Raw genomic sequence first — 22,752 nt, forward strand, 5'->3', positions numbered from 1 at the left:
AGGGAGGGAAGTAATAAATATAGGAAAGGAGGGAAGAGACATAGGGGAGTGACTATGATTTAGTTTTCATATCAGGACTTGGAAACTTAGACAAAGCCATATGACTGGCCACTGACCCAGAAAAGGTGGGTGAGTGGCATCATACAGAGCTTAGAGCACAGATTTGGGAACCGGGCTGCCAGGGTTCAAATCCCAAGGCCATCATTTACTAGCCATGTAGCCTCAGATGAGTGAGGTAACATCTTTGTGGCTCAGTGTCCTCACCTGTAAAATGGGTATGGTAACAATCATACTAACTTCACGAGGTTTTATGAGGACTAAGTAATTGACTGGTATGTGTACAGCACTTAGAACTACACCTGACATATAAGGAGTGTTTATTAAATGGAGGAAAGATCTTATGCCAGAAGCCCACTCTCTTCCCTGGAGGGGGCCTCGACTTTTGGGAGAGATCAAGGTCCAGACTCTGTAAATTCACCTGCTGAATCCAGGTGAGAACCTGCCTTAATGAAGTCACATGGGGAGAGGGCTGAACTGGTGTCCAGCTGCCCATCTCTATGGCCTCACCCACCTCCAGCCGACCCCAGGATAGGCAGCACTTCCAATAGTTTAAGAGTAGCCAGAAATCTGGATTCTTATCCACAATTTCTCAATTTTTAAACATTGGCACTTAGTTCAATTTTATTTTAAGCTCTTAGCAAAACAAACAAATTTATTTTAAGCTGGCTGCTCTCCCAAGTGGCTGGTTTGCTGCCTCTACCACAGTCCGGTCCTGCCAGTTTGCTTTCTTTTACTTTTCTCCTGCATTTTGGAGGAAAGGAAACTGAGGCCCAGAGAGAAATGTTTGGATCCGTTGTGTCTGACCACTTAGTGGAGTCAACAGACAGTCTGCTGGTTCCCCTCTCCGGGCTGCAAGCCACAGGGCTCCCCAGGTAATCAATCAGACTTTGGACCAGGTAAGGGAAGAGAGCTCAAAAGGGAATTTTCCCCCTTGGCACAGGGTTCTTGCAGTAGCATATTTGAAATATGGCATTTGCACCATGCATCTGGGGTACAGCCGAGTGTGAAGCAGGAACCACCCCCACTTCCGAAGCCATAGCGGAGATTTGCAGGGTACGAAGCTCCAGCTTCACTCCCAGCCCTGGCTCAGCAGGTAGGGGGCCAGGATTCCAGGCCGTTCGTTCCTAAATCTTACCATTTACCACTCGGTGGTGGCTAAGGGAGGAGCCAGCAGGAAGCTCTGTTGTAAAAGAGGTCACTAAACGAGAGCTAGAGGGGTTGAGAAAAAGGGGAGGCATGTTCTGGAGAGAAGTTTTAGAGGAATATTGTTGGGGAAGAGTTAATTTATAGGCTTGTCATACTCTGAACTTGAGTTGTTTTCTCTTTCTTGTTGAAAAAGCGCCCTTTGGTTCCCATTTATTTAACCACACTGCGCCGCCATTTCCTCATCTGTAAAATGGGGGTAAATATTGTACTCATTTCCTGCAGCTGGTGACGAGGGTGAAATGAGACAGCGTGTGCTGAGGATTAAACAATACAAATCAGCCTTCGTTCTCACTGTCAGCAGCAGCCAGCCTGCCTGCATGCACAAGTGGCAGCTTGAGAACCTTCCACTCTGGGCTTTTCTTTACTCTGTCCACGTGATGGTGACCTTCACTTGGCCTGGAGAGTCAGTGCATCTCATAGCCATGGAGCACTTCTTGTGGGTCAGGTTCTGTGCTAGACCCTTCCATCTATTTTCTCTTCCTTAACCCTCAGAGCAACCCTGGGAAACCAACACCATCATCACCTTTGCAGATGAAGAACCTGAGGCTCTGAGAGGAACATGACTTATCCAAGGTCACCCCCAGGTGGGGACACAACCTTGAGCAAGTCCCATTACCATCCTGAGCTTCCAGCTTCCTCATTTGTAAAAGGAGGTTCAGGACACCCATCCCAGGGCTGCTGTGGGGATCTATGAGGTAATGACTTGGAAAGTGTGCTGTCAGCTGTAAATCCCAGCCAAAAGGCCAGCATCAATGTGAGTCTTGCAGAGAGGCCTGCTCCCATTTGGGGCTCAGTGCATTTTAGCAGCAAGAGTTATGGAGAAAAGTTATTTCGAGTGTCTGTTTCTTGGGTGGTTTTCAAAATGTGTCTCCTCCTTCCAGCTAACAAATGCAAAGCTGGCTTCAGCAGAGGCTCTGCTCAAAGCAAGTCACTTCCAGTGGAATGACCTGGGAGGTAGAAAGGAAATGGGCAGGATGGTCACAGGGGAGACAGGATCACAGAGAAGGCCTCAGGCTATGGAGTCAGACAGATGTGAGATCAAATCCTGGCTCTTCCACTACTAGCTGTGTGACCCTGCACCAGCTAGTTAACCTCTCTGATCCGCACACAGAGAATTGTTATGATGAAGGGGATGAGCAAGGCAGCTGAGAAGCAAAGCATGGGCATCCACACAATGAGACCAGTTCCAAGTCCGAGACTGGGGCTGCAGATATTGCCGGGGGTGGGGAATAGGAAACCAGTCTAGAGTCTGGGGAGAAGGGGGCCCAGGGAAGAAGGGTCAGCTGCTATAGTAGGGAAGACTGGTCAAGTAGGGCTTAGCAGTACACATACACTGGAAAGGAAGATTGGTCAGGTAGGGCCTAGCGGTACCTGTACACTGGACTGTGAGCAGCTGGAGGACAGGCACTACGTCCTTTTCATCTCGGTGGCATGGCTCCCAGTAGGTGCACAGCATACATTCAAAACCCTGAATTTAATATCCACTTTCTTTTCTGCCCCATGCCGACCAATTTAGTCCTCCTTATCTCTTGATCTCCAACCCCACCACCCCACCTTTGTACAATGTGGAAGAATGCAGGCTGTGGTACCTGACAGACTCAGATTCAAGTCCAAACTCTGCCCTTTCTGGCTGGGTAGCATTGGGCAGGTTACCTCCCCTCCACAACCCTGTTTTCTCTCCTGTAAATGGGCTAATCCTGCCTCCCTAGCAGAGTTATTGTAGGAGTTAGAGGTGATACATGGGCCCTGACATGCAGGAGGCATTCTGAAGGTGGCATCAGGAAGTGAAGCTGCTCCTTACCAGAGTAGCCCATGGCCACCTTGGACTTCTCCACGTACCCACAGACCAAATTCCCTAAGGCACTCACAATGTGTCTTTATATCTCAGGTGACCCAAGCACCCGGGCTGGGTACATGGATTCACTGCTACCTCTGTCGCCACAGTCTCTTTACGCAATTTCCACACTGCTCCTATATTGACTGGCCATGGTGGGGCTAACGACGTCCACAAAACACCTCAAAAATGAGCATCATCAGGCAGATCACTGGTCAAGGAACAAACTGTGCTCAAGGATTAAAACACCCATCCATAATCACTAACCCATCCTCTGGCTGTGAGTTTGGTAGTGTCTCTGAAATTTCGCAGGTTGAATGTGTGTGAATGAAGGGCTTCCTGGTCCTAGATCCCATGTCTTATTCTTGAGGATGGCCTGTAAGCTCTGTGCCGTTGCTGGACTGATGATTTATGGGTGCTTCTCTGGTACCTTGCGGTCAGGCTGAATTCCTGAAAGGTGGGACTGGCTCTGCTTCCCTATGAGGACCTCTCGGGGCAGGTGCAGGAAGGAAATCCACTTCGCTGGGGCCTGTAGGGCCAGGGGCCCATAGAGGGCCAACCTGCCCATTTGGGGTGTGTGTCCCCTTGAAGTTCAGCTGGCAAGGGTCTCAAGACAGAGCTTGCCTATGTCTGGTTAATGTCCCCTTCCCCTACATGCAGTGCAGGCCCTGTCCCCACTACTAGTTGGGAAAATGCAGCTTTAATGCCTGGAGGATCTAGCCAGCCATCTGCAAGGGACTTGGAGAGCTTATCTGCAGTAATTTAGCCTCAGTGCTGCCCTCTGAACCTGTGGTGATATACCACCTACAGAAGTCACATAGTTTGGTCCAACACAAGTCAAAATGTCAAGGCCACAGTCTCTAAGCTCACTCTTGCCCCCGCGCCCTCCAGCCTCCTTCTCTTGTTCTGCATTTATTTAGGATTTCTCTCTACCTACCTGCTGTGGGCAGCAAAGGGTTTGCCCATCCTCCATTACCTGCCAAGACTGGGAGTTTAAGCTTAAAACTAGCCCCCACCCCACCCCCACCCCTTACCACCTGCTCCCGTGCTGGCTCCCATGCCCAGCCTCTCCCTCTGGGCCCCTGCGCTAATTACAGGCTTCCCTAAATCATTGGAAGGAAAAGCTAATTAAATCAGGGTCGGCCATCCATTTTCTGGCTAAGGACAGGCAGCCTGACACCTTTCTTCCACTCCAGGATCCTGAAACCATGGCTTGCAGCTTCATTTGAGTTTGAGAACAGGTTTTTATCTCTTAGGGCTAATTTTCAGAAGAGCAGCAAGATGGGACATTTCCTCAACCGCTCCTTTGCACCATGTCAGAGTGACCATATGGGATCAGGTTGGGGGCCTGGAAAACTGAGGCGCGCCCAGATCTGCATAGCTGGGGAGGAATGTGTGAGGAGACAGAGTAGGTGACAGCTTCTCCTTGGAAATTCCCCAGCGCACCGATGCACCACACCCGCCGTTTCGGATAGTGTGGCATGAGCTAAAAGCCCTGCCTTCAATCCCAGGCCTGCCACTTGCTAGACGAGTGTCCCCGGGCAGCATTCTCCCCTTCTCGGTGCCTGAATAATAATAGCGCCTACCTCTCAGAGTTGCTGAGACTTAAATGAGATAACATATAAATCAGCCAGTGTGGAACCCATGTTTGGGGAATGTACAAGTGACTACCAAGTGCCACATACAGAGTAAAGTTCACCCAAGCAGTGTTAGTTCTCTTGTCCCTCTTGGAATCCCCGTGTGTTTGTTACTATAAACACTCATGGGACCCATTCGCCTAAAACCTGTAGGTGAATAAATTTATTACATGTTTCCCCCTTTGCGATGCAAGGGCCAAAGAAGTCACAGGTGGGTAGGGTTAGGGGGCGTGGAAACTGAGGGCTCCCTTTCCACACACCCCCCACTTGCCCCCAGATGCCAGCCTGCTTTTCCTTTTTTCTGGGCCTCAGAGTCACGCGATATACAAAGGGGTGCCTTGACGGAAGTCCCAGCTGTGATTCTCAGCCCCTTCCTGCTCTGTTCCCTCCTGAGCCACGTCCTCACCAACTTCCTCGAAGGGGGCAATGTCTGAGCCAGCATGTGGCTGTCCCGGCCACTTTACTGCAGAGAAGGGGTGACATACTCAACTAAGTAAGGAGATCCCCAAAGCAGGGAACCAAAGCAGGGTTGAGTCCACTGTACGGATGAGGACCCACTCTGTAAGCCAAGTCTGCAGTCCGCTTCGAATCCCAGCTAGCTGTGTGGCCTCCAACAAATCATCCAACTTTTCTGTGCCTCGGTTTCCTCCCCTACAAAATGTGCATGAGAATAATAGAATGTCCCTCAGAGGATTGTTATAAGAATTAAATGAATTCCGAGGGTCCAAGTGCTTAGAAGATGGCCTGGTCTGTAGTCAGCACTCCACAAGCATTAGTCATTCCTGGTATTTCAGAACCAGGCTCTCACTGACTCCTCATCACAGCCAGCCCAGCCCGGTGGCCTGATGCCTTCCCTCTTACAGATGAAGTCTGGGGAGGAGAAGCCACTGGGTCGCTGTCACCTGGAGCGAAACCCCTGCCCCACTCCTCTCTCAAAGAGAAGAGCCTGACAGTGCCTCTCAGGACAAGGAGGGCTCAGGGCAGGGCGGGGGTAGCTCTGAAGGCCCAGGCCTCCCTCAGAGGCTCAAGCGGAGTCGGGAGGTGGCTATAAATATGAGAGGCGAGGGGCTTTCTAACTAGGCCAGGAATGTGTGTTAGTCATTGAGGTCAGAGCAGGCCGCAGAAGCTCTTGGCTGGGAAGAGTATATCCAGGAGTGAGCTCCCCCGGGCTCAGGGGAAGCCAGAGAGCTGAGGCCGAGAAGGAGGGTGACGAGCAGTACTCAGCTAGGGCCACACTGGTGCCCCAAGACCTTGGTCAGAGGGGCAGGGGCCAACCCCCAGGAAGGTCCCTCCTGCCCCTTCTAATATCTGAGAAGTCCTACTGCAACCCAGATCCAGTCAGCCACCTACAGCCACCCTCGGGCTGAGGCCAAGCTGTGGCTCCCAAAGGGCACACTCAGACCGCCATTCTGGGGAGTGAACAAGTGCATCCTTTCTATTTTAATAGGTGTGCACTTATTTTAACGTGTTAGGAGAAAAATACAACTGGCAAAGCAAATCCGTGATCTCGTGGCTATAAAAGCTTAAGATAATACCCAGTAGGTGTATACATTTTTTTAAGAGGGAGTTGGATTTTTTTTTTTAATGTATACTCGGGGAACTGAACCACCATTCCTTAGGTTTGGGGGATTCTGACCCACAAGCAAAATGCTAATTTCCTTGCCGCAGGGCTCCAGCTGTCTTCTGTGCCTCCCGCCCCACACCCCAGCCCTGCCTTGCCCCGACACCCCTGCCCTTGCTCCTGACCCCTGCTGCAGTCTCACTGTGCCCACTGCCGGGATGCTTTTCCCCTCCACCTTTCCACTGCAAGCACCAGGTGAAATGAGCTCCTCACTGGTGCCTCCATGGGGCCATACAGAGGCCTCCTTCTCCTCCTCCTCCTTCTCCTCCTCATCCTCCTCCTCCTCCTCCCCCCTGGGCTGCTCCAGGCCCTTGTCCCTCTGCCGCCATCCCCACACTGTGTGACTGGTGCTGGGACCACCGCTCCCTTGGCGCTGGGGAAAGCAGGCTCTGGCTGTCTGTCTGCCTCCCTGCACTTCCCAGCTCTGTACCTGGGGCTGAGCACATGCCCAGGAGGCAGACACCCAGTCACTTTCTGGAGCCACCCTTGCATGGTGTCGGCTGGCACACACGCAGCCTCACTCCCAGGGCTCTGCCCCCTCCCTCATCTGTCAGGTGGGGATGCCAAGTTCCCTTTCCCCGGGTGAGTGTGTGGAGTCAGTGAGTTTACTTCACCTAAAGCTACCTGAAGGCACGTGCCTGGCATGTCATCAGGACTCCCCAAGTCCTGGCTCTGGTCATTTGAATCAGCAAGGCTATTATCATTATCAGGGGCTAATGGATATTTGGTGAGTCCCCAGTGGTGCAGAGTGGAGGGGAGGAAATGAAACTAGAGCGCCTTTGCATTTGGGATCAAGAGAAAGTTCTCAGCGCCTACTTACTCCGCCCCTCTCATTTTGAATATGGGGAAGCTGAGGCCCACACTGCACCCCTGGCACCAGGGCCTGGGACTCCTGCCCTTCAATCTACCATTGTTCCACCACCACTGTCCTCCCCAGGCTGGGGGAAGAGATGACCGTCCAGGACTCACCTGCCCAGAGAGACAGGCAGATCTACCCGAGCTTCCCCCCCCCCACCATCTTTGGCATGGGCCAGAGAGAGCTGGGGAGGAATTCCAGGGGCTGTGGTCAGCAGGAGAGTTCTCACTTCCCCAAGTCAGTGACTCAAACGCTTCATTCTTTGTAGATTCCTCCGACAGGTAGGATCAGATATGACCTTTGTCATTTGTTATTTTTAGCCGAGCAGGCAAGGAATGATAAAAACCTGTATGGGAGCTGACTATAAATAACATGGCTATGGCATTAAACACACACACACACACACACACACACACACACACACACACCGCTAAAACCTGTCGATCTAAACAAGCATTGCCCTGCAAAGTAGAATAACAGCCTGAGCACGGCACTCTGCAGTCAGGCAGCTGATCCCACAAAAGCTATTGCTTGTGCTCACCACGGGGTTCCCTGGGGCGAGACACTTTTCTTGTCCCCATTCTTTAGATGAGGAAATAAGGAATGAGATTGGCCGGTGAGGCCACTGGCTCTGCGCCTGATGGATGGCAGCAGCCTGATATCTATCACTGTCCCTATTGTAGAGTGTCTGAGAGGCGAAGCCGCTTTGCCCAGGGCCACACGGGGAAAGAGGGCGAGAGGAGCAGGACCAGGACCGCCTCGGGTCACCTGTCTCCAGTGCAGGAGTCTGCCAGCTGCTAGCAGTCTTGTGGGGCTGGAAGAAGGAGAGGTGGGCCTGGACAGATCAGAGCAGTGGGTACTGGCATCATGGACCCCTCGGGATGGGAGTTTGAGTGAGAAGGTGGCGGCTGGGGTACTGGGGGTGGAGAGGAGGCAGTCCGGGAAGGACTCAGCACTGAGAGTGGCAAGGGGGACAGGGAAAGAGAAGGGAATTGGCCGACCATGGTCTAGGGCAGGGCCACACCAAGCTCACCTCGTCTGACACTGAAATCCCTTTGGGCAGGGTGGCCATCCTGGCAAACCCACGGCAGAAGAATAGGAGAGAAGTCCCAAGAGCAGGTCACCAGTGCTGGGATGGGCAAAGGCAGTCGGAGGAGCGGGCTAAGGGACACCAGAACAGAAATGCGTCCCCAGGACTTAAAGGAAACAGACTCCAGACAGCAGTGTTGAGCCCCTGCCCAGGGCTCCGTGGTGTGCTGGTGAGCATTTCATGACCAGCTCTCAGAGAGGTAGGTGCCCTGCTTTGTGGCATTCGCCAGGTTCTGTGGTGGAAATGCTCCCACCCCTGGCAAATCACGGCTGCCAGTGTGACCTCCCTTACACGCACGGTTGGCTCTCAGGAGCCAGGACAGGCAACTCCAGAACACCACCACACCAAGCCACCCAGGGTGGGATGCCTCTGTCCTGCTTGCTTCAAGGAGGAGAGGACAGGCTTGGAGGCCACCTTAAGCTACTATTAACTGTGCCTGTAACACACGAGAGGCAACATCTCAGTTAGTTCTCAGGACCGTTCTCTGAGGTAGACATTATCGTTAGCTTACTGATGAAGAAACAGCCTCCAAGAGGTGAAGTGACTTACCCGAGGTAACACAGCCGGTGAGTGGCAGCGCCTGAATTTGAAGGCAGATGTGTGTGAGTTCAGAGTCCACACCCCAGCCATATACCTCCCAGCCTCCAGCCAGAGTAGTTCTAGGACCGGAGCCCGGGCTGGATCTTCAGGAAGGGGTTCATGGGTGGGTTCCTCCATGGGGCTGGAGCTGAGAGGCCTGACTGAGTCCCAGAGGAAATGGCCACCACCCTGGAGAGAAGTCCTGAGAGGTTTGAGACAACCCCCACATGGGGAGGGCACAGAGCAGAAGCACTACCTTCCCCGCACGCTGGGGCAGAGGTACCGCCTGGCACCCCACAGGGCTCTCCCAGCCTTCCTTCCGTCCTTCCCTTGTTTGCAACTGAGTCTCCTCCTCCAAAGCCCAGTTCCAGGAAACAGTCCCCACACTGCCAGGCACGTAGTAGGTGCTCAATTAATGCTGAAGAAATGAACCTTCATATTCTCTCTCATTTTGTTGGGAATCAAAGACCAGATCAATTATATTATTATTCTTTCCACTTCACAGATATAGAAAATGAGGTAGGTTCTAATTGGCAAAATGAATGGCTCTAGGCCATGCAATAGTAAATGGCAGAGCCAGGGTTCAATCCCCTATCTCTGTGACCCCTAAGCACTCTACTCTGTTTTACAGTGCTCTGTGCCCCAGAAAGAAATAGCACCTTGTATCTGAAAAGCTCCTTACTCTTTGTCAAGACCCTTCCATTTCCTTCTTGTACTTCACTGTCGCACGTTGGCCTGAGGGTACCAGTGCAGGGAGCCTGGGAGAAAGGAAGGAGGGCTTGAGAGAGCAGAACACCTCCCTGGCCCATGGCAGTTAGCCTCACCTCCAGGGGCAACCTGTCGGTGGCCTTGTAGTGAGACCGTTGGCCCAGCCTAAAGGACAGCCCCATCCACAGAGGGCCTGTGGGGTGGGCCACCCCGGCCTGGAAACCCCCACTGATGCAGGGTCTCCTTGGAAGGTGGCGTGGCCCCTGTGCTGGGACTCTTTTGAGCCATATCTTATTAAGACAGGTTTTGAGCAAGGTGACCCCACAAGGTGATGGGAGCGGGGCAGGGGGCAGGAGTTCTGATGGGGTGAAGGGGCTGCCCTGGAGCCACCGCTGGCCTCCCTGCCCTGGCTTTGCTGCGGGCCTCAGGATCCCCGTCTGTAAAATGGAAGGATAGGGCTGATGGAGGGGTATGGCAGCACCCCTAGCCCCAGTGGACCATGATTCCACATAAACCAGCTTCACAGGCAGATCCCAAAGGGAATTTCCTCTGGGGAGAAAGTGGGACACCCCCACAGGGCTGCCTTTGAAGGCCGCTGAGGCAGCATCAGCACTGCCTGTGTTCTGAGGGCAGAAAGCTCCGTCCTCGGCCCAGCTCCAGCTCCATATCCCACTTCTACCCTGCTCCCTTCGGCCACTTGCTGGACACCCTGGCGGGGCCCAGGCATTCCCCATACTTACAGCAGGCTAGGGAAGAAGGGCTGTGTCCAAATCCCAACACCCCTGCCGGCTGGACAACTTCGTTCCAGCTGTATGGCCTCTCTGGGCCTCCGTTTCACCATCTGTAAAATGGGGATGGTAATAACTCCTTAAAGGGTAGAAATTAATAAGCCATGACATGAAAAGTTCTCAGAGCACACAGGACCTGGCATGTGATAATTGTCCAGGCAACACCACCTCTCGGTACTATTATTTGTAACGCGGACCAATACCATCTCTTCTGCCCAGCGGCTCTCAAGGGGAGCTACCCCTGTGGCAGTCTAGGGTCGTGGAGGGAGCACTGGATTGAGAGTCCTGAACCCACAGCTGTCTCTCAACCACCCCTGACCCTCAGAGGCAGGGGCCCTTCGCCTCTCCTGGCCTCAGCATCCCCTTCTGTCAGGTGGCTCCCCTCAGTTCCCAGCACATTTGAGACTCCGTAAATGTCACTGGATGTTCTTCTCCTCGCAGCCATGTCCCAGGGCCAGCAGGCCCCTTTCCTCCTTGCCAATGTGTCCCTGGCTCAGGGTTTGCCTCAGTCGTGCGTGGTTTGCTGAATGAACGTGTTACCTGTGGCAGGTGTTATTTTACTGTGGCGCAGCAGTCTAACAACGTGGAATTCTATCCTGCGGCAGGTGCCTCGTCACGGGCTTCATCGTCCTCATTCTGTTTAATTCTTAAAATGCTCCTAAGAGGGGGAGACGAACCATGAGAGACGATGGACTCTGAAAAACAAACTGAGGGTTCTAGAGGGGAGGGGGGTGGGGGGATGGGTTAGCCTGGTGATGGGTATTAAAGAGGGCACGTTCTGCATGGAGCACTGGGTGTTATGCACAAACAATGAATCATGGAACACTACATCTAAAACTAATGATGTAATGTATGGGGATTAACATAATAAAAAAAAATTCTCAAAAAAAAAAATGTTCCTAAGGTTCCTCCTGCTCCCGGGATAAGGACAGAAATCTGGAGGGTGGTCTCTAAGTCCCCCACCCCTCTCCTGCCCCTTGCTCACACTCTTCCCCTCAAGGCATTCAGGCCCCCTTTCAGTTGCTGGAGAATTACTGAGGTCTCTCCAGCCTCAGGGCCTTTGCCAGGAACACCACCTCTCCTTCTACCTAGTGAGCGTCCTCTCAGACCTCAGAGCCCAGCTCAGTGATCACCCCCCTTGGGGAAACCTTCTGCAACTCCCCACTGCACTCCCACCATGGATGGCCGGGTCCTCCTGTGGAATGTGCTCATGGCCTCTGCCCCTTCATCTTACACCCCTTTGTCCATTTGCATGGGTTTGTGCATTCATTTCACATCTGTCTGTGAATCCTCTCGAGAGAGGACACCATGAGCTTTCCTGCTGTATCCTCAGCACCTAGCACAGAATCTGGCAAGTGGCAGACCTCAGTGGGTACTTGCTGAACAAATGAGCAGACAGAGAAGCAGGAAGCAGGTGATGCCATGCTGATTGCACAGATGAGAAGCCTGAGGCCAGAGAGATTGAGAGACTTGCCCAAAATCACACAGCCCATCAGGGTGGAGCAGGATTTGAACTAGTCCATGGATCTCCAGCTCCCAAGCTTTTTGGACCCACCCCACTCCCCTGCCACCTTTGGGTGCAGTGGAGGACTGAGCCAGAGAAGCTCCCAGAGGGAGAGGGCTTAAGTGACAGGGCAAGGGCTGCGGTCCCCCTCAGAGCCATGGCTGCTTGGAAACCTCATCAGGGGTGAGCCCGCTACCCCGCATCCTCTGTGAGCCTTCCAGGAAAGATCTGGGTTCTAATTCTGCCTCCAGTTATGTAATCCTGGGCTTGTCCCCTCCACTCTCCAGATCTCGGTTTCCTCATCAATAAAATGGGAGTGAGACTGTCCACAAAGCAGGTTAATTGTGTGTGCATAGATGTGTGCATTAGCACACAAGGAAAGCTCTCAGCAGAGATGGCTGATGTGGTCCCCACGACCTCCAGCCCATTCTGAGGACACACTGGCAGCAGGATGGCTGTATTCCAGTCCCTAAGTCCTTATTGGTTCCAAAATCCCAGCAGTGTCCAGCTGTCCAGTCCGTTAGCAGGTGGGCCTCTCAGCTTGTGGTATTTTCAATTGTCACACCTTGGCTCCTGTCCTCTCTGGGAACCCTCTTTCCCTGCTGGGCCCCACAGCCTCCTCAGCAGGAGGACATCCAGAGAGATGGCAGGCTGTGGGCCAGACTGTGCTAGGTTGAATGCTCAGTCCTATACCACACAGCTGTGCTCCCCTAAGCAAGCCACTCACCCTCTCTGGGCTTGTTCTTCACCTCTAAATTGAGGGTTGATAACACTGAACTCTGAGGTCGTGATGAGGAGTAAATACAGCTCTGTGTTAGGTGCCAGGCACATAGTAGGCACTCAGCAAGTGACAAATTCCCTTCTCTCTTCTCCTGACAGTCCTGAATACATCATCCCTATTCCTTCTGTTTCCTCCTTCCTTCTCTTCTTTTTCCAGGGAGTCAGCCTTCCAGCAGCAGTGAAAACACACACACACACAGATGTTCACTAGGAACCCCAGCACAGTACCTCACATTCAGTGAGAGCTAAGTAAATATTTATAGACTGAATAATCCAAAGAAATGAATCACTAATGGTAAAATGTCAGGCTATAGGTAGCTGGGAGGGAGCATTTAGGGATAGGAGCTCCTCCCTGGGTGCTCAACTCACCTTGAGTTCAGCCCTGGGCTCAAGCATTCTGGTCCCAGTTGAGATATCATTGAGGGACAGTGGAGTGGAGTTCAGGTCTTCCTTTTCCCTTCACAAAGTGGGCATACAGAGAAAGCCCCATTCATCAACAGGCTCAGGAAATAGCAACTCTTAAAACAGGACCTCCAGCAAGTGCAAAGAATATTTCCAGAGCCACAGAGAGATGCAAATACCAGTTCAAAACCACCAGGGGAATTACTTTTTCATTCAACAAACCTGCATTCATCGGTTCAATCAATATTTATTGAGGTTCTGTGCCTGGTGCTAAGGATACAACAAGCAAATGAGATCCATTCCCTATCCCCAAGGATTCCCCCAGCCTGATGGACGTGACAGATGCACATAGAAAGGTTAATAGCAACAAACTTTTCTTGGGGGTTGGAGATGATGGAGGGGAAATCAGGGAAGGCTTCAGAGAAGAGGGGTTGCTGGAGCTGAGCCTTGAAGGATGAGTAGGAATTCTCCAGGCAGAAAAGTGGGGAGGGAAGGCATCCCAGGCAGAGTGAATGGTGCATGCAAAGACACAGAGGCATGGAAGTGCAAGAGTGTGTGTGAGGAACAGAAGAGGCTTGGTGTGGGGAAAGTAGATGGAGGATAATGGGAGGGGTCTGGAATAGTCATCTGGCCCTCATGAGCCATGGAAGGAGTTTGGGTTTTATGCTGAGAGCATGGGGAAGCCAAAAAGGGTTTAGAGGAGTTGAGAAAGCTCTCTAAGGGGCAGGGGATGGGTAAACAGCGGGAGGATAGCAGGAGAAGAAACAAGGACCAAGGTGAGGAGTCAGGACTGACAGATGGGAGTGGGCAGTGTGATTGCATGTGCCTTAACCAAAAGGATAGCGTGGATGAGACCATGTTTCCCAGGCCTGGAAAAGGCAGCCTCCCCCAGGGAGTCCTCCCAGAATAGTTCTTGATCCCCCAGGCTCTGTGTTCTTCCAGGAGAGAAAGTACCAGCTTCCTAATTGGCCCCTCTGGCCTAACAGAGGGGCAGCAGAGTCAACCACCACCACACACCTGCCCTGCCCCACTGGAAGGCTAGGGTAGGCCTTTTGACCTGTGGGAAATTAAGTCCCACGGCTCCCTGGACCTAGGTTCACACCCATCTCCCTTGGGGGTCCCAGGGCTCAGTGTGGGGCCTCACGCAGTCCTGGTTTCAAGGCCCAGTTCCGCTACTCACTGTATGACCTGGGGCAACATCATTTCACCTCTCCGTACTTCACTTTCCTCATCAGTAAAATGAGAAAGAAAAATAGGACCTACCTCCCAGGATGTTGCTCATATGGTGAGGCGCACAGTAGGATGTTGATAGGAATGGCGGCCGAAGTTAGACATCAGGCTGGCCCCCTCCTCACTGAGGGAGCAAGAACCAGTGGGAGCAGCCAGGAACTGGGGGCTGGGTTTGCGTGTCAGCAGCCTGCCCTGGGCTGTCAAGGTCTTAAAGGCCAGCCCTGCCCGGGCTCCACAGGGGCGGGGATCTGAGAACCATCATCCAGCAGGATGAGGGTCTGGAAGAGACCCACCACCCCAACTATTCCCAGGGGCCTTCTGGAGACTCTCACCCTCTGTGTTTATCCTATTAATACCAGCTACCATTCTCCTTTAGCCTGTGACCCTGCCAAATAGGCATTATTTTCCCCATTTTGCAGGTGAGAAAACTCAGGGAAGTTGGGTCATTTGCCCAAGTACTGCCAGGAAATGAAAGAGCCGGGACTTGACCCCAGATCTGTCTGACCGGCCATAAAACAGTCCAAGGTCAGGTGGGCTGAGGAAGTTTGGGACCTTGGTGGGAATGGGTGTAGGGCCATAAGGGGGCTGGGGGACTTGGGACAAGTTGGGCTGCCTGGTCCCCAGACACACATTCCGTGGCCCCTCAAGGTCATGGTCCTTGAAGAGCCTGAGTCGCGTACTTCAAACCGGAGGATCTTTAGGCAGGGACAGAGGGAAAGTTCTAAAGCTCAGGTGGGTCAGATCTGGGCTCAGAGCTCAACCTCGGCCCTCACTGGCTCTGTGCCTCCTAAGCAAGTCACTAAGATCTCTCTCATTTTGTCTTCTATAAAATGGGAAGAAGCCCAGTCTCTCCAAGGGTGATTTGTGAAGGTCAGACAAGGCAGGGAGGTGAGGGGCCTTTGGAAATGCCTTCTCAGCCTCTGAGGGGTCCAGCCAGCAGCTCTTTGTGATAGCAGTTAACCTGCCCCAGGACCGCCGCCCAGGTGTCAGAAGACCCTGAGCTGGGCAAGGCAAGGGCAGATGTAGTCCTCATTCCCCCTTCCCTTCAAGAGGGGAAGCAAAAGAGAACCTGTGTCTCCCAGAGAGGACACAGCTGGCCTCTGATTGCATTTAATTCCGCCTCCCTCAGACCCATCTGGACCTACCTCCTCTGTCTCATTTATGCAAATTGCCTTCATCAGACGACCTCATCCCCACCCTCGTCCCTAGCTAGACTAACTCTCTACTCCCGTTCCTCTCTGGTCCCGGGATTTGTTCCCCCAAACGTGGTCTGGACAACTAAAGACTGTTTGAAAAACAGACTTGGCTGGCTCTCCCCTCACCCCTGCCCTATTTCTCATACCTTCCCCCAACCCTGACCCTCAATCCATGTTCACCATAAGCCAAATCATGCTGGAGGCAGAAGCTATCAGTAATCCTGCTGGCCTGCCTCCTGCCTCTTTCCCCTCTTCCCCGTGGCTCACCCTGACTTGTCGTTTCGAACCTTCCCAGAGTTTCAACACTAGCACCATTGTTTGTCAGATTTTGCAACACCTCTGCCTGCCCAGTACCCCCTACCCCCCAACATATCCTGGAAAGACAGGCCAGATGCCCTAGGTATGTCTGCTGCAGGAAGGGAAGGTACAGGGGGCAGGGCAGGGGACGAATGTCTGTGGCCAGATGACTTTGGGCAAGCCACTTACATCCTTTCTTGAGGCCTTAGTTTGCTCACCTGTAAGATGGGAGAATTGGATAGGAGTCCTTAAAGGTCCTTCTGTTTCTGGCATTTGATAAATCAAAACCACACAGCAACAGATTCCTTCAGGCCTTTATTGGGGCACGTACCACGTGCTGGGAGCTGGGGCTCTGGAGACATAGCTGATGTGGTCACAGCTCAGTGAGGGAGACAGATACATAGACCATCACAATACAGTGTGGTCAGAGCCAGGCCAGACACACGAATTGATTCTCTTGGTGGAATCAGGAAGGACTACCTGAGAAAGCAGAGTTTGAGCTGGACTTTGAAGGATGAATAGGAGTTCATGGGCCAAACATAATGAAAAACTTTCAGAGTATGCTGGTCAACATTTGGGCTGCCTCAGAAGTTAGGGAGTATCCTATCATTGGGCTGTGGATGCAGAGGCTGAAGTACAACAGGACCTGAAATGCTGAGGAGACAGGAGCTTAGCCAGGTGTCAGTTCTAGTCTTAGATTCTGGGAACCAAAATCCATGAGCTCCCAAGAGTTTGGTGTTTGCTGGTGAAGGCCCAGCCCACCCCAAACAGGGACCAGTGAGCAGGCAGGACTCCGGACTTCCAAGCAGACGAGTGTTGGGACTCCCAACTGGCCCACACCATGCTGGCCTTCACAAGGAGGAAGCCATGGGCTTATAGTCCTCAGGCTTAGGTCACAGGTTTGACTGACCCCCTCCTGGTTTGAGAGAGCATGTCCTGGTCGCCACACACAAATTCCTCAGTGTCATTCAGGTGCTCACGGAAGTCATTCTAGCGGTAGGATCAAACAACTCACTGTTTTGCAGTGGCCTTTGCAAACTGTGAAGTGTGCTGGACACAGAAAGGATTAGTACTGTGGACATGGTGGCTCATAACCGACCCCTTGTGGGGCTCTTTGTTTTGTAATGGGGAAAAGCAGTTTGCCACCCCCCCTCCCCACCCCCAATGTCACAGAAATGACGGTGGGATTCCTGGCACAGGCAATGTTTGTTCCCACCACATGTGAGCTGGAATGGCTTTTTCACACTCTTGTGTCCACCCTCATCCTGGCCATCTCAGAATGCTTTTCTGTGACCCTGTGTTGGGGGACAGGGGCTGCCTCTAGGCCCTGGGGAAGGGATGGGGAAGCCTGGCTTGAGTCCTCCTGCAGTGGTGTCTAACTTAGAAGTCTGCCTGGAAGGGGACCAGTGGAGTCCCCCATCTGTACCTCCAAGGGGCCAACGTGGCAGCTCCCTGTCCCGGGCTTTGGGGGGCGGGGGCAAGAGCCTCTCTGAGCTGTGTTCTGGGCTGCTCTGTCGGAACCGCAGCCAGGAGTCTTCCCTGCCTGGCACTGTGGAGCCCAGGGCCACCCAGCACTCAGCATCCTTAGCTTCTCAGCAGCCTCCCTGCATCTCACTCTGCCTGGCCCAGGAGCAGAAGGGACCCCTTGGTGGGTTTAAGGGACTAGAGAGCAAGGGGTAGCAACATGGCCCGCCTGTCGGAGGCCCTGCCACTGGCGCTCACTCCCAGCTCTCCGCCTCCCGCGGCCCCTCTGCCCGGCCAGGTTCTGATTTTGGTGCAGTGCAGACTTTCAGCTTAACGAGACAAATTGATATTCTGTGCCAGCCCAGGGATGGAGAGGCAGCTCGGGACGCTCAGGCTCAGGCGGGCAGCTCAGAACTGGGCAGGGGGTGGGGACAGGGGAAGGAGGCAGCTCCCATCTGGAGCTGCCTTCTGGGGCCACCCCCAACCCTGACCCTCCCCCAACATGTGCCCTCCCCACGCTGACAGGTACCCTGAGACAGTGGTCCTGAAGGTCCTTCCACCTTCTTCGGTGCGCTCCTCCCAAGCACGGCACCCCTCCTGGAGGGGCAGGGCAGTGGAGAGGGAGGCTTCAGACTCGAGGAGAAGCCCCTTCACCTACTGTGACCTCCTAACCTTGCTCCTAGGTCTGTCCTCCCACCAGTCTGGATTTAAAGGGGCAGCAAGTCTGGACTTAAACGGGTAGCAGACAAGGCAGGAAGAAGTGGGCAATTGGCTGGGAAGATTGCATTCCCGCAGACTCTCCCCTGGGGGTCCCTGGAATCTCTGGACATGGTCAGTGCCCCCCAACATGATCAGCCCCCCAACTCCTCACAGATGTCCCTGTAGATGATGTGGATACAGGAGACATATGCAGACACCCCTGCCAGTGGGCATCTGTGAGCAGATAAACAGCCTCTTGAGGGGGTCTTCTGTGAGAACGACAGCCGCCTTGCAGGTGGGGGTACCCCGGGGTGGGGCTGCTGGGCTGCAGGGGTAGTGTTTAGATGGCAGTAGGAAGCTCTGTGCGGGCTCTGCTCTGTTGGACCAGCAACCACAGATGTGTTTAGCCTATGTTGAGTCCATCGCTCCCCCTATGTGACCTTTGCCCCCCCCAGGTCTGCCAGTGTCCTGACCAAAAAGAGGAGGAAACCAGAGCCCCCTGCACAGCCGAAGGAGTCCCCCAGAAAGTAGGGGATGACTTGGGGACATTTGAGCAAAATCTTCCCCTCTCCCTATTACTCTCCCCCCACCACCACCAGTAGCAGGACGCCCTCCGATCCGGCTCAGCCCCAACCCTACCCTCACCATGCCCTTGACATTCCCTCCTACTTTGGGGGAGCGGGCATATTCCTGGGACTCTGCCAGCTTCAGTTCCTCATGATCCCACGGGAGGAATTAAAACCGCAAACAACACCGTGGTGGTTCGGTCCACACACCCCCGCCCCCACTCTCCTCCCCCAGTCCCCCCACCAGAGCAAGCCCTCCCCGAGTCCCGAGTCCCTCCCTCGTCCTCCGTCCTCCGCCCCCTCCCCCAGCCCCCGGCAGCACAGCGGCTAGGGCGGCCTCTGCCTCCCCCGAGATTGCATTTTGCCAACGAGATGCTCTCCTAGAAGCCGGCGCCGGCGCCTCCGCCCCCCCCTCCGCCCCCCCACCTGCTCGGGCAGGATGGTACAGTCTGCAGAGGGACCCGGGCACGCTGGCTGGGCTCAGCGGCGGCACCAGCTGCCGCACCGCGATTACGGGGCTGCCCGCCTGGAAACCGTGCCTGATTTGTGGTGATTTTCGTAGCCAAGTAAGTACCGGCATCCCCCAGCATGAGAAAATAAAAAATAAAAAGCGCCCCACTCCGCTCTCCCCTTCCTCCCTCACCCATTTTATTTTGTTTCATTTCATTTGATTTTTTTCAGTGCTGATGGTGGTGGCGGCAGCGTGGAAGGTGGTGGGGCGGCGGGGGGGAGGGGGGGGGAAGCCGGGGTTGTTTATCTGGCAGCAGCTGAGGCTGCATTGGGAGCCGCCGCCGAGGGAGACACTGGTGCGAGGGTCCGTGTGCTGGGGGTAGGATTGGGGTGCTGGGGACTTGAACAGGGGGGCCTTGGACAGGCGGATGCCCAAGGTCTCAGGTAGATGCCGGCAGCCTCTGCTCAGCAAATGCCCCTGGCTGGATGTTATGCAAGGACCAGCAAGCCGGTAGCAGGGGGGGGCAAGGTTCTCTCCCCTCTGAGCTTCGTCCCAGGGAGATGCAGAGGACTAGAGGGTACCTCCTGCCCGGCCCCCACTGGGTTCCAGGAAAGAGGCATAGGGAGGCTCCCACAGAGGGTCCCCGTGGCAGGTGGGCGGCTGTGTGCCAGGACCACCAGGTCAGGCCAGCCAAGCCAAGGCATGTGGTGGCAGGGATGAGTCCCCAGGTCCCCAAGATGGCCAGAAGGGAGGCAGGAGTGGGATGGCCAGGCCATTTTGCAGCAGTCATGCTGGGTGGTGGAGTTGGCACTTTCAGCCCAAAAGCCCAGTTCCTCGGCCAGTTGAGGTGGCCTCTGGCTGAGAGCTAGGTACCTGGGGCTCCTCCCTGCCCCCTGCAGGGTCAGGATTGGGAAACCCATCAGCGGGTCTCTGCACTCCCCCTGGGTGGGCCGCTGCGGGCAGCCACCCTTTCTAGCCAAGTGGCCATTCCATGGCTGTCCTCTGTTCACCTAGGTTGTATGGGGAGGGGTCTCTGTAGCTGGCCTGCCCCAGTCAGGAAAGTGCCCCCAGTGGTCTTGCCCCCCCACACACACACAGAGGCCCCAGCCAGGCTCGACCTTCAGAAGGGTAAGCTAGTAGGCAAGTTCAGCCAGCAGACGGTCTTGGTGTGATGCTGAGTGCCCCTCGCCCAGCACAGAGTGGGCTCCCCTCCTTGCCTGCACTGCTCTCCAGATCACTGGGAGGAGGCAGAGCTGACGTTTGGGGCATTTCCAGGAGCTGCAGGCGCCATCCGGAGAAATTCTCCTTTGACGTGTGCAGTAGGAGGGGGCTTGGAGCGCCGGCCCTGGGGGCCTCCGCCTATTAACTTCGTTGAAGGGGCAGTTGCAGGAAAGGGCTACCACAGCTCTGGGGGAGCCCTGTATGGGGAGTCCAGGAGAGATGCAAATGGCCCATGTTATTTAGCTACCTTTGTACCTACAGTCCCATTCTCATCAGGGCATATACACAGCCACAGATCTGCACAGATGCACATACACAAATATAGTACACGTAGTAGTGTATTGTATATGTTCAAATCATATACACATAGAGTTCCTGTGCCCATAGACACCCCTCAGCACATGTGAATACAACTCATATCCCTGAATACCACCTGCTTACCTGCAAACTACAGCATGCACATGAATGCATCATGCACACACACACATACCTGTGAATGCGGCATACCCACACATGCCTGTAGCTCTAACATAGGAATGCAGTAGGCTGCATAGGGGCTAACTGGCCTGCACACGGTGCCCGGCAGCAGCCACGAATGTGGCATGTGGCCGTGTGCGGGCTGGCCCCCGTGTGAAAAAGATAAGCACACATATGTGGCGTCCCGAATGACATCTGCATGCCTGTCCATGCGTGAGCAGGCCCCGGGCATGCTGGAATGTGCCCACAGGTGAATGAACATAGGCTGCATATGTACGAAGACGGCCCAGGCACACAGATGCAGCTCTTCTGCGGCTGCTGCCTGCACACACCCACCCCTCAGCTTCCAGGCATCTTCCATGGGAGTGAAGGTGCCTCTGTGGGCACTGGGGAGAGGCTTACCCCTCAGGGGACTACCTATGAGGACAGAGGGACACTGACCAGTCAAGGGCCAGCCCAGATTCCTAGGGAGCTGTGACTGGGCTCAGCAAAGGCCACCTTGGGTTCTTGATGTGCGGCAGAGAAGGTTGCCTGGAGTTGGAAAGGGGACAGAGGAGGGGGCAGGAGTAGCTGTTGCCCATGGCCCAGACTACCGGAAGTCTGGCCCCACCACCCCCGTTCTCTGGCCCGAGGAGACCAGCACACTGGTGTAGTCTTTGAGAGCTGAGGCCCAGGACACGGCCAACAGCCCCCAGAGTCCTCTCCAGACCACAGACAGAAAAGCTGCCTGTGGCTTATGCTGTAGGGAGACTGAAATGCTGGGGCCCCTCCCTCTCTTCTCCCAATGGGCCCCCTCCCTCTTCCCCCCCCCCCCGCCACCTAACACAGGTATGGGTCAGGAGACTTGGGTAAATAATAGCAAGCCAGCTAGCACTCACCGAGCTAATCGTTCTGCATCCATCACTTCAGCGAGGCCTCCCATAGCCATGTTGTTCCCATGCCACAGATGAGGAGGCTGTGCAGAGAAGTGGAGACACACAGCTGAAACATGGCAAAGACAGGGTGGAAGCCAGGCCATTAGCTTCCCTGCTTGCCCTCTTAGACCCTCCCCGCCCTTCCTCCATGAGGTCAGCTCTAGTTTGGGGTGCCAACATCATGGGAAGCAACAGTCCAAGAACCTGGGATTTGGGGGTGAGGCTCCAAGAGAGGGTCCAGAGAGTCTCCTGAGGGTAAGAGGAGAGACCTCCCCAGGCATGTGTGGCCCTGTCCTACACAGCTGTGCCGCCCTCTTCACCTGGTGGAACTGAAGGCACCTAGAAAGCCAAAGCAGATGTGTGCATTCTAAAAAGTTATCTAGCCTTGACCCATTCATAACAGGGAAACTGAGGCCCAGCCAGGGGCAGGGATTTGTCCAAGGTCACACTGTGCTTGCTGGAGAGTAGGGTACCTTACCAACTCGCTCAGGTCCCAGGCATGAAGCAGTAGGGGCCTGTTTGACCCCAGGTTTTCCCCAGATGTTTGATTCCAAATTAAAATGATGAGCGCACCAGGTTCAGCCTCTACTTCTGACCAGCTCTATGACCTTGGGCAAGTAGCTCTGTCCCTCTGCACCTCAGTCTCCTCCTCTGTGCCCAGGATATGCCTATTCTTGTGCTGCCTTACCCCACAGCTGTCCAAGAGCCTAGACCACTATAGAGGGCTGTGCACAGAGGTGTGATTGGCATCAGGGCCTGGAGCCAGAGCAGGGGAGTACCTTGCTTCTGCAGTTGACCAAGGTCAGGAGGGGAAGCAAGGAAGGGAAATCTCTAGGCTGGTGGGGTTCAAGCATTAGTGGACCTAAAGAATCACCTGGTGGAGGGCAAATTTCTGGGTCCCCCCACCCAATGATTCAGGAGGTCCTGAGAGCTGCATTTTCACAGGTGTCCCAGGGTTCTCATCTCTATAGTTTTGTACCCGGGGGAGCCAAGGCCATTGAGAGTAGGTTTGGGGGAGCTCAGAGGCTCTCAGAGCTGGGGGTAACCTGGGCACCATGCTGTTCACCAGCTCCTGCCACATCTGGGGAAACTAAGGTCCCCTGGCAATTTGGTGGCAAAGTCAGACTGATGCTCAAGTTTCCAGCCCTCCAGTCCCCATCCCACCGTGGGGC

At 54.3% G+C, this 22,752-nt stretch overlaps 1 protein-coding gene across 1 annotated transcript in view; it reads left to right on the forward strand.

The window, feature by feature from the left end:
- Window positions 1-22,752, forward strand: part of ATP2B2 (ATPase plasma membrane Ca2+ transporting 2) — a 203,895-nt gene that overhangs the window by 12,615 nt on the left and 168,528 nt on the right. The window lies entirely within an intron of this gene.

The sequence above is a fragment of the Mirounga angustirostris genome, unplaced genomic scaffold, assembly GCF_029215605.1.
Source record: "Mirounga angustirostris isolate CCGP_5_RB_7025 unplaced genomic scaffold, mMirAng1.0.hap1 SCAF_1, whole genome shotgun sequence".
Classification (NCBI taxonomy): Eukaryota; Metazoa; Chordata; class Mammalia; order Carnivora; family Phocidae; genus Mirounga; species Mirounga angustirostris.